The 10,050-nt window shown below is 50.4% G+C and overlaps 1 long non-coding RNA gene across 1 annotated transcript; it reads right to left on the bottom strand.

The window, feature by feature from the left end:
* Positions 1–6,494: 6,494 nt before the first annotated feature.
* Positions 6,495–7,109, bottom strand: LOC142301657 (uncharacterized). The gene is made up of 3 exons (XR_012752861.1): positions 7,032–7,109; positions 6,783–6,863; positions 6,495–6,530 (listed from the first exon to the last, which is right to left on the bottom strand). It is a non-coding gene; the product is annotated as an uncharacterized LOC142301657 (long non-coding RNA).
* Positions 7,110–10,050: the final 2,941 nt, after the last annotated feature.

The following is a 10,050-nucleotide window of genomic DNA, read 5'->3' as shown; positions in this document are numbered from 1 at the left end:
GAGGACACTAAGTAGATGCAAAAGCATAGCTCCTCCTCTGCAGTATACACCCCCTGGCCGGGCCAGGCAACCTCAGTTTTAGTACACAAGCAGTAGGAGAAAAAAACAGTAAAAACTTCTCAACAGAGGAACATGAGAAAAGAAGAGTCATAACCAAATAAGGTACTGAGAGAACCAAGGCCCAACAGGGCAACAGGGTGGGTGCTGTGTTCCCCAATGATGGCTAAGAGAAAACGATTTTACGGTGAGTACACAAATATCCGTTTTTCTCTGACGCCTCATCGGAGGACACAGGACCATGGGACGTCCTAAAGCAGTCCATGGGTGGGAAACATAAAAGAAGACAACACAACCCAAGGACTAGGAACCAGTCCCAGACAGCTTGGAGCACCTACTGAGAGAGGTGCTCTACTGCCGTTTGCAGAATTTTCCTACCCAGTTTTGCCTCAGTTGAAACCTGGGTATGGACTCTGTAATGCTTTGAAAACGTATGTAGGCTAGACCAGGTCGCAGCCTTACACACCTGTTCCACTGAAGCCTGATGCCGAATCGCCCACGAAGCGCCAACTGCTCGCGTGGAATGAGCCCGCAGCCCACTAGGAATGGGCTTGAGTTGCAAGCGGTAGACTTCCTGGATCGCAGAGCGAATCCAGTGAGCCAGAGTCGCCTTTGAAGCTGCCTGTCCCTTCTTAGGCCCCTCAGGAATGACGAACAAAGAGTCCGTTTTCCTAAAGGGGGCTGTCCTGGATATGTAATATCTGAGAGCTCTGACGAGGTCTAACGAATGCAGAAACCTTTCCACCCTATGAACCGGGTTTGGACAAAAGGAAGGCAGAACAATGTCCTCGTTCAAATGAAACGGGGTAAGAACCTTTGGAAGGAACTCCGGAAGGGGGCGCAGAACCACCTTGTCCTGGTGAAAGATCAGAAAAGGCTTGCGGCAAGAGAGTGCTGCTAGCTCCGAAACCCGTCTGATGGACGTAATTGCCACCAGGAATATTACTTTCCAGGACAGAAAAGCAAGGGAGGATTCCTTGAGGGGTTCAAAGGGAGACCTCTGGAGACCGTCCAGAATGAGGTTGAGGTCCTATGGTTCCAGCGGCCGTTTGTACGGGGAAACTAGATGGGAAACGCCCTGGAGGAAGGTCTTGACTTGCGTTTTTTGAGCCAGGCGGCATTGGTAGAAGATTGAGAGCGCTGAGACCTGCCCTTTAAGGGAACTGAGAGCCAACCCCGCTTGCAAGCCAGGCTGTAGAAAGTCGAGAATTCTGGGGATGGCCAGGGGCATAGGCTGGATGTTAGTTTCCCTGCACCATGAAAGGAAGATTTTCTACGTACGGTGGTAAATGCGGGATGAAGCAGGCTTTCGGGCGCTGATCATGGTGGAAATAACCGCGGGGGAGAATCCCGCTCTTGTTAATACCCTGGTCTCAATGGCCATGCCGTCAGCTTCAGGGCTCTGGAGTTCTGTTTGGAAATGGGCCCTTGGGTCAGCAAGTCTGGGATGTCTGGAAGGCGCCACGGTGCGTCTGTGAGCATTTGTATTAATTCGGCATACCAGGCGCGCCTGGGCCAGTCCGGTGCTATCAGTATCAACGGGACTCCCTCTGCCTTGATCTTCCTGATTACCCGCGGCAGCAGGGGTAGAGGTGGAAATATGTAAGACAGGCGGAAGTGGTGCCAGGAGCAGACTAGAGCATCCGCGCCGATGGACTGCGGGTCGTGTGACCTGGCTATGAACGTGGGTACCTTTGCATTCAACCTTGAGGCCATTAGGTCCACGTCTGGTGTGCCCCAGCGAGTACAGATGTGTAGAAACACATCTGGGTGGAGAGACCATTCTCCGGCGGCCAGGCCTTGGCCACTTAGAAAGTCTGCTGCCCAGTTCTCTACCCCCGGTATGTGTACCGCTGATATCACTGATCCCGTCGATTCGGCCCAGCTGAGGATCTTGTGGGTCTCGAGATAAGCCGCTTTGCTGCGGGTGCCCCCCTGCCAAATGATATAGGCTACAGCTGTCGCATTGTCCGATTGGACTCGAATCTGACGACCCACTAGCAGAGGGCAGAACGCTCTGAGCGCGAGGAAGATCACGCGGAGTTCCAGGATGTTTATGGGTAGGAAAGACTCCTGGGGCGTCCAACATCCTTGAGCAGTGTGGTGCTGGTACACTGCTCCCCAGCCTAGGAGGCTGGCGTCTGTGGTCAGGACCAGCCAGTTCACTGGGAGAAAAGATCTCCCCTTTGATAGGGATGAGGACCGAAGCCACCAGTGGAGTGCGTACCTGACTGAAGGCGTCAGGTTAAGATGTCTGTGCAGGGAGAAGGGGCTCTTGTCCCAGGCCGCTAGAAGGGCTAGCTGCAGTGGGTGGAGGTGCAGTTGAGCAAAGGGTACTGCTTTCATAGCCGCCACCATCCTGCCGAGTACTTTCATGCTGAATCGAATGGAGCGAGACGGAGGACGTAGAAGGCAGCATACCGCTCGTTGAAGAGCGAACGCCTTGTCCTGAGGGAGAAGGATCAAACCCCGACGGGTCTCCAGGGACATGCCCAGGAAGGTGATGGATCGTGATGGGATAGGGGATGATTTGTCCAGATTCACTAGCCACCCTAAGCGGGATAGGGTGTCCACAGTGATCTGTACGCTGGTTGAGCAGTCGCGGAAGGAGGGGGCCTTGATGAGGAGGTCATCCAAGTAAGGGAGAACGACTACTCCCCTGGCGTGAAGGACGCTCATGGCGGCCGCCATGACTTTGGTGAAGACCCTTGGTGCGGTGGCAAGGCCGAAGGGTAGAGCTACGAATTGAAAGTGGGAGTCCTGAATTGAGAAGCGGAGGCACTTTTGGTGATCTGGGGCGATGGGTATGTGCAGGTACGCGTCCTTGATGTCTATGGAGGCGAGGAATTCCCCTTCGACCATGGATACAATAATGGACCTTAGGGACTCCATTCTGAATCTCCGTACGTGCACATATTTGTTTTGGTGTTTGAGGTCCAGGATGGGTCGAACTGACCCATCCTTTTTGGGGACCACAAAGAGGTTGGAATAAAAAAAACCCGAACTTCTTGTCGTCTGGGACAGGTATTATCACTCCTGCTGTTTGGAGCGAGTGGATTGCTGAGAAAAAAGCTTTGCGTCGTTTTCGAGTCTTTGGGGGGTTTGAGAGAAAGAACCGACTCGGGGGTCGGGTCTGAAATTCTATGTGGTAACCGGAAAACACAAGGTCTCGCACCCATTTGTCGTCTGAGGCGGCAGCCCAGATGTGTTGAAAGAGCCGCAGTCGACCTCCTACAATGAGTGTGTCTTCCGGGCGCCGAAGGAGTCATGAGGGCGGAAAACGTCGTGGCCGAGTCTCCCTAGTCCTGGACTGTTTCGGTCTAGGCTGCCATGACGAAGTGGGTTTCGGGGAGAGCTGAGAAGGTCGGTCCCTGCATAGTCCGTGGCTGGTGGCGGGGACAGCACGGGATGTGGACCAGCCAAATGAGTTCCGAAAGGAGCGGAATGAGGACTGTGGACGTCTGGTGAAGGACGTCCTGGACTTCAGCTGGGGAAGGGAGGTACTCTTTCCTCCTGTGGCATCAGAAATGAGCTTGTCCAGACGTTCTCCAAACAATCGGTCTGGAAAAAAGGGAAGGCCCGTGAGAGACTTCTTGGAGGCAGAGTCCGCTCACCATTGTTGGAGCCAGAGAGCTCTATGGATAGCTATGGTATTTGAGGCGGCAAACGCTGCGCAGGTAGCAGCGTCCATGGAGGCCTGCACGAGGTACTCCGCCGCAGCGGCAATTTGAGCTGTTATTTCTGTGAAGGTATGAGTGAACTGGGATTCCTCAAGCGAAGTGTTAAGGGATTCTGCCCAGACCGAGATCGCCTTTGCGACCCACACAGAGGCAAAGGAGGGTGAGAGGGAGGAACCCGCAGCCACAAAAGCAGAGCGGGCGAGGTGCTCCACCTGTCTGTCGGGTCCTTGATGGAGGGACCATCGGGTAAAGACAGGAGCGTCATTGTGGTAAGGCGGGTGACCGGGGGGTCGACCGAGGGCGGATCGGCCCAGCCCTTAGGAGCAGGTGAAGCAAAAGGGTACCGGGACTCCATGAGTTTTCGGTTACCGAAGCGCCTGTCAGGCTTCTCCCTTTGCTTTGACAGGATATCCTGAAACTCTGGGTGATCAGCGAAAACCTTTTGGGGTTTCCTTGCCCTCTTAAAGGAGACCGCATGGTCAGTGGTAGTGGATGGGGGATCCTCCGCATGCAGAGTTTGGTTCATTGCTGCTATAAGGGAGTCTATTGCAGTTTGATCATCTGGGGAGGCTGAAACCAAGGAATCCTCTTGGTATAAACAGCATTCTCCCTCCTCCAGCTCTTCAGAAGCCATGGAGCGTGTGGGAGAGCCTGCCCTGTGTGCTCCCGAGGGAGAGCCCGCTGGAGACACCAGGCCGTGTGCTCTTTTCCTGATCCCTGCAACCGGTGAAGCATGTGCCCGCATTACCTCAGAGGGATCCTCCATAGGGGTATCCTCAGGGTGCGTTCCGTCCAGGGACCCAGAAGGGTGTGGAGGACGACATTGCATAGCCAGCACCAGGTTCTGTGACAGATTTTCCATGGATTGGGACAGAAACTGAACCCATTCCGGTGGGCTGGGAGCCCTAGGCTCTGGGCTGACGGTTGCGGCGGTGGTGGCAGATGGGTCTTGGGGGGCTATAGGGGCACAGGACTCACAGAGAGAAGAGGTGTGTTTACGTGGTAGCTCAGCGTGGCAGGCAGTGCAGGCTGAATAATAGACTATGTGGGCCTTAGCACTCTTAGTGCCCTTAGAATTCTGCATGTTCCTAATAGGAGTATGCCAGGAGGGGGAGCAATGGTCAGCAGAGCTACAAGTGAAGCAAGCACCTCACCAGAATCAGCCGATGGCCCTGTCCTCAGGAAGGAGTAAGCTCTGTGGAGATTTTCCCACACTTTCCTGGGGGCGGGGCTTATAGCGGCCGCAGGGGGCGGGGCTTAGCGCCAAAAGAGCATGAAGAAATCAGTGTGCCCCCCCCTGCTGTGGGTAGTAAAAAACGGCGGAAAGGGAGCTTCTGATAGTTTTCCTCCCTCTCCCTCCAGTCAGCACACAGCTTGTCACTGGTGGTTATCAGCCGGCTTTTCTGCTAGAGCAAATAAAACAGAGCCAATAAACAGCGTGAGTTCCTGAGCTCTGTGCCCTCCCCCTGCCACCGGGAATTATCTGTGCAGGACTTTCTGGAAACAGCGAGTGACTTCCCCCCTCCTCCAGCCAGCAAGCTAGAGAAAAGTTAACACTGTGTGTTCAGGATCCTTGGGGCTCTCCTCCTTGCAATCAGCAAGGGACTTTCTCATAATAAATACTGTAAATTCAAGCTTCTGACAGATTTCAGTCCTGGGAGCCTTCCCTGCACCTTCTTTTCTCCCCTTGTCTGGGAAACCAGTTAGGGGGGATATCACCTTAAACACTGCTTCAGTCCAGGCAGTGAAAATAGCAGAGTCAGCTTGCTGTGTCCGGTCACACCGGTGCCATATTCAACTCAGAGCCTGCAAAGAGGGGCTGAGGAATTGGGCTATAGGGGCACAGGCCTCTACCCTGGGCTTTGGAAAATCGGTGTCTGTGGAACCCGTCGTCCAGCCCAGGATCCAGCGTTGCAGGAGGCGACACTCCACGTTCCCGCCCGTTGATGGTAGTGGGAGATCGGTCCCAAAAGGAAACCGTCGCCCTCAAAAAATAACAAACCTTGAAAGGAAGTGCCTCCTACAGACACTAAGCTAAAACTGAGGTTGCCTGGCCCGGCCAGGGGGTGTATACTGCAGAGGAGGAGCTATGCTTTTGCATCTACTTAGTGTCCTTCTATGGATAGGCAGCATAACACCCATGGTCCTGTCCCCCAATGAGGCGTCAGAGAAAGAATCGCATTACACTCGCAGCATGCTGCGACTGTTTTCTCGGTCCAATTATGGCTGAGAAAATAATCGCTCATGGGTACTGCACCACAGAGTAATATTGGTCTGAGTGGAAAGCGATTTTTTTATCGCATTTCACTCGCTCCGTTTTTCTCGCCGTGTGTCCTAGTCCTAACACAAAATCTGAAGAGTCACATATTTATACACAACAGGACATAGAATAGTGCAGTAAATAAGACAAGTTATGTGAAGCAGAACTATCAGTATGGCAAGGGGACAATCAGTTGTGGCAGTAAATATTGCAGCAGTTCATAGATAAGCAGTGTGAACATTTTATTGTCCTCTGATTGAGGTCTGGTTCACATTGTTTTTATGAAACGCCTTTAACCTTTGTCAATGGTAATGGTTATACCTGGCTCACTGTGTAAATTAGTAGGTGCTCAGAAAAAAAGAACGTACAATGAATAGAAAATTGTGGCACACTCAATGAAAAATGAGAAAATAGAGATGCTGGTGATGCTTCAAACGTATATTTTATTTGTGCAAGGATCAAAAACAATTTTTCACATTTCATCCAACGTTTCGACCGCGTGTTTTACGGTCTTTATCAAGGATGGAATTTATCTAAGATAAAAGATCAGATGGTCAACATCCATTATATACATTACTATACAACATGATTTGTTCCAAAAATCGTGCATGATTTGTCACAAAATTCTTATTATCTCACAGACTTTTTTTAAAACAGAAAAAATATACATTCATGAATGATATGACGGCATGGCAAAACATCTGGATATAATAAAAAATAGCCTAAGGAAAAGTAAGGGATTAACCATGATATATTGAACATAAAGTCATAGTCAGAACACCCACCTAATCTTGGGATGAGTGGGGTTGGTGATATTTGACAATTATTTGCCACAACGAATCAAATGAATAGATATGCTTGAGATCCTGTGCAAAATAGTGAAAATACTCTTGTGAATATCATCTGATATACGAATCTATCCCAAACAAACAGGCTCAAAAAAATTTTTTTACAAAAAGCTGAAAAAAATATATTTTTTTGATCTGAAAAAAATATATATTTTTCTGATCTTAGTGCGCACATAAATTATCTACCTTCTGCAACAAATTTTGATAGGCAGTTGATGATGAAATCCACTTTCATGAATGAGGCATCAAGGCGCCTGAATAAAGATATGCGAAGTATTCTAAACAAATATATGTTTCAGTATTAGTATGATTTATGCAACATACATAAGAGGAAAACACTGCGCACTGTAACCAATATATTTCTAGGGATTCTCCTATGTATACAATCAGAAAAAGTAAAGGACACATAAAGCATAAGACTACCTTGTACGCTTTGTCTTAACAGACGCAATAGGAGGAATTAGTAATTCTGTAAAGGGTATTCTCCTTTCTCTATAGGAAACAAATGACTCCATATTAAGGACATCATGAGAATCAACATGATAAAAAATGAATTCTCAGTATGTCAACCCCAATACAAGGCATATATAGCAATGAATGAACAATACATGAGAATTACCTTAGCCTGGTGTGAATAGATGAACCACCAGGACAATAGGTGATATGTGATGCCTGCTTTACACGCTTCAATAAATCTTTCAATCCGTCGTCGGGGTCAAGTTGTAAGTGACGCACATTCGGCATCGTTCGTGACGTATTTGTGTGTGACACCTACGTGTGATCAGGATTGAACGAAAATACGGTGATCGCATACACGTCGTTTATTCCTCATACATTGGACGTTTTGTTGTATGAACCTAGTCAATTGTAACGTGTGACATCCCTCATACGATTTTGATGTCTGTGGCTATGTGCGCAGGTGTGCGCTCTGCACCGCAGCTTAAAAAAGGTCTGCTTCAGAGCGCAGCTGAAAAGCTGCGTTCTGAAGCGCCTCACAATGTCTGTCATTCACTAATCTCTGTCAGTCGGTCACTATCTCTGTCCCTCTCTCTCTATCCATATCAGTCTATCCCTCTTACCCCCTCTCTCATACTCACCGATCTCCGATCTCCGGCCCGGCTCTGCACGGCATTCACACTGCTCCGGCGGCTTTTACTGTTTTGAAAAAGCCGGCCGCCCATTAAACAATCTCGTATTCCCTGCTTTTCCCGCCCACCGGTGCCTATGATTGGTTACAGTGAGACACGCCCCCACGCTGAGTGACAGGTGTCACACTGCACCCAATCACAGCAGCCGGTGGGCAGGTCTATACTGTGCAGTGAAATAAATAATTAAATAATCAAAAAAAACGGCGTGCGGTCCCCCCCAATTTTAAAACCAGCCAGATAAAGCCATACGGCTGAAGGCTGGTATTCTCAGGATGGGGAGCTCCACGTTATGGGGAGCCCCCCAGCCTAACAATATCAGTCAGCAGCCGCCCAGAATTGCCGCATACATTCGATGCGACAGTTCTGGGACTGTACCCGGCTCTTCCCGATTTGCCCTGGTGCGTTGGCAAATCGGGGTAATAAGAAGTTATTGGCAGCCCATAGCTGCCAATAAGTCCTAGGTTAATCATGTCAGGCGTCTATGAGACACCTTCCATGATTAATCTGTAAATTACAGTAAATAAACACACACACCCGAAAAAATCCTTTATTAGAAATAAAAAACACACACATATACCCTGGTTAACCACTTTAATCAGCCCCAAAAAGCCCTCCATGTCCGGCGTACTCCAGGATGGTCCAGCGTCGCATCCAGCGCTGCTGCATGGAGGTGACCGGAGCTGCAGCAGACACAGCCGCTCCGGTCACCTCCACGCAGCTAATGAAGACAGCCATGCGATCAGCTGAGCTGTCACTGAGGTTACCCGCTGTCACTGGATCCAGCGGTGGCCGCGGGTAACCTCAGTGACAGCTCAGCTGATCACGCTACTCACCTCAGTTGCTGCGTGGAGGTGAGAGGAGCAGCGGTGAGTAGCGCGATCAGCTGAGCTGTCACTGAGGTTACCCGCGGCCACCGCTGCATCCATCGCTGGATCCAGTGACAGCGGGTAACCTCAGTGACAGCTCAGCTGATCGTGCGGCTGTCTTCATTTGCTGTGTGGAGGTGACCGGAGCGGCTGTGTCAGCTGCAGCTCCGGTCACCTCCATGCAGCAGCGCTGGAAGCGACGCTGGACCATCCTGGAGTACGCCGGACAAGGAGGGCTTTTTGGGGCTGATTAAAGTGGTGAACCAGGGAATGTGTTTGTGTTTTTTATTTCTAATAAAGGATTTTTTCGGGCGTGTGTGTGTTTATTTACTGTAATTTACAGATTAATCATGGAAGGTGTCTCATAGACGCCTGACATGATTAATCTAGGACTTATTGGCAGCTATGGGCTGCCAATAACTCCTTATTACCCCGATTTGCCAACGCACCAGGGCAAATCGGGAAGAGCCGGGTACAGTCCCAGAACTGTTGCATCTAATGTATGCGGCAATTCTGGGCGGCTGTTGGCTGATATTGTTAGGCTGGGGGGCTCCCCATAATGTGGAGCTCCCCATCCTGAGAATACCAGCCTTCAGCCGTATGGCTTTATCTGGCTGGTTTTAAAATTGGGGGGGACCCGCACGCCGTTTTTTTTAATTATTTAATTATTTATTTCACTGCACAGTATAGACACGCCCACCGGCTGCTGTGATTGGGTGCAGTGTGACACCTGTCACTCAGCGTGGGGGCGTGTCTCACTGTAACCAATCATAGGCGCCGGTGGGCGGGGAAAGCAGGGAATACGAGATTGTTTAATGGGCGGCCGGCTTTTTCAAAACAGTAAAAGCCGCCGGAGCAGTGTGAATGCCGTGCAGCGCCGGGGATCGGGGATTGGTGAGTATATGAGAGAGGGCTGCTCAATTCACTTACTCAGGAGTTTAGCGGTCACCGGTGAGTCCTTCACAGGTGACCGCTAATCAGGACGCGACACAGACAAAGCCGCAGAATGACCATGAAGTCGGGTGAGGTTCACCCGAGTTCATTCTGACAGTGCGGCTCTGTCTGTGTCTGCTGTCATCTGCCATTCAGCTCTGCTACATGGCTGTCTGTGGCTGCTGTTAGCGGCCATGTAGCAGAGCTGAATGGCAGATGACATAGTAAAAACGCATCCCTACACATTACACATGCTTG

The sequence above is a fragment of the Anomaloglossus baeobatrachus genome, chromosome 4 (genome assembly GCF_048569485.1).
Source record: "Anomaloglossus baeobatrachus isolate aAnoBae1 chromosome 4, aAnoBae1.hap1, whole genome shotgun sequence".
Classification (NCBI taxonomy): domain Eukaryota; kingdom Metazoa; phylum Chordata; class Amphibia; order Anura; family Aromobatidae; genus Anomaloglossus; species Anomaloglossus baeobatrachus.
This window is presented reverse-complemented; position numbering and strand designations above follow the sequence as displayed.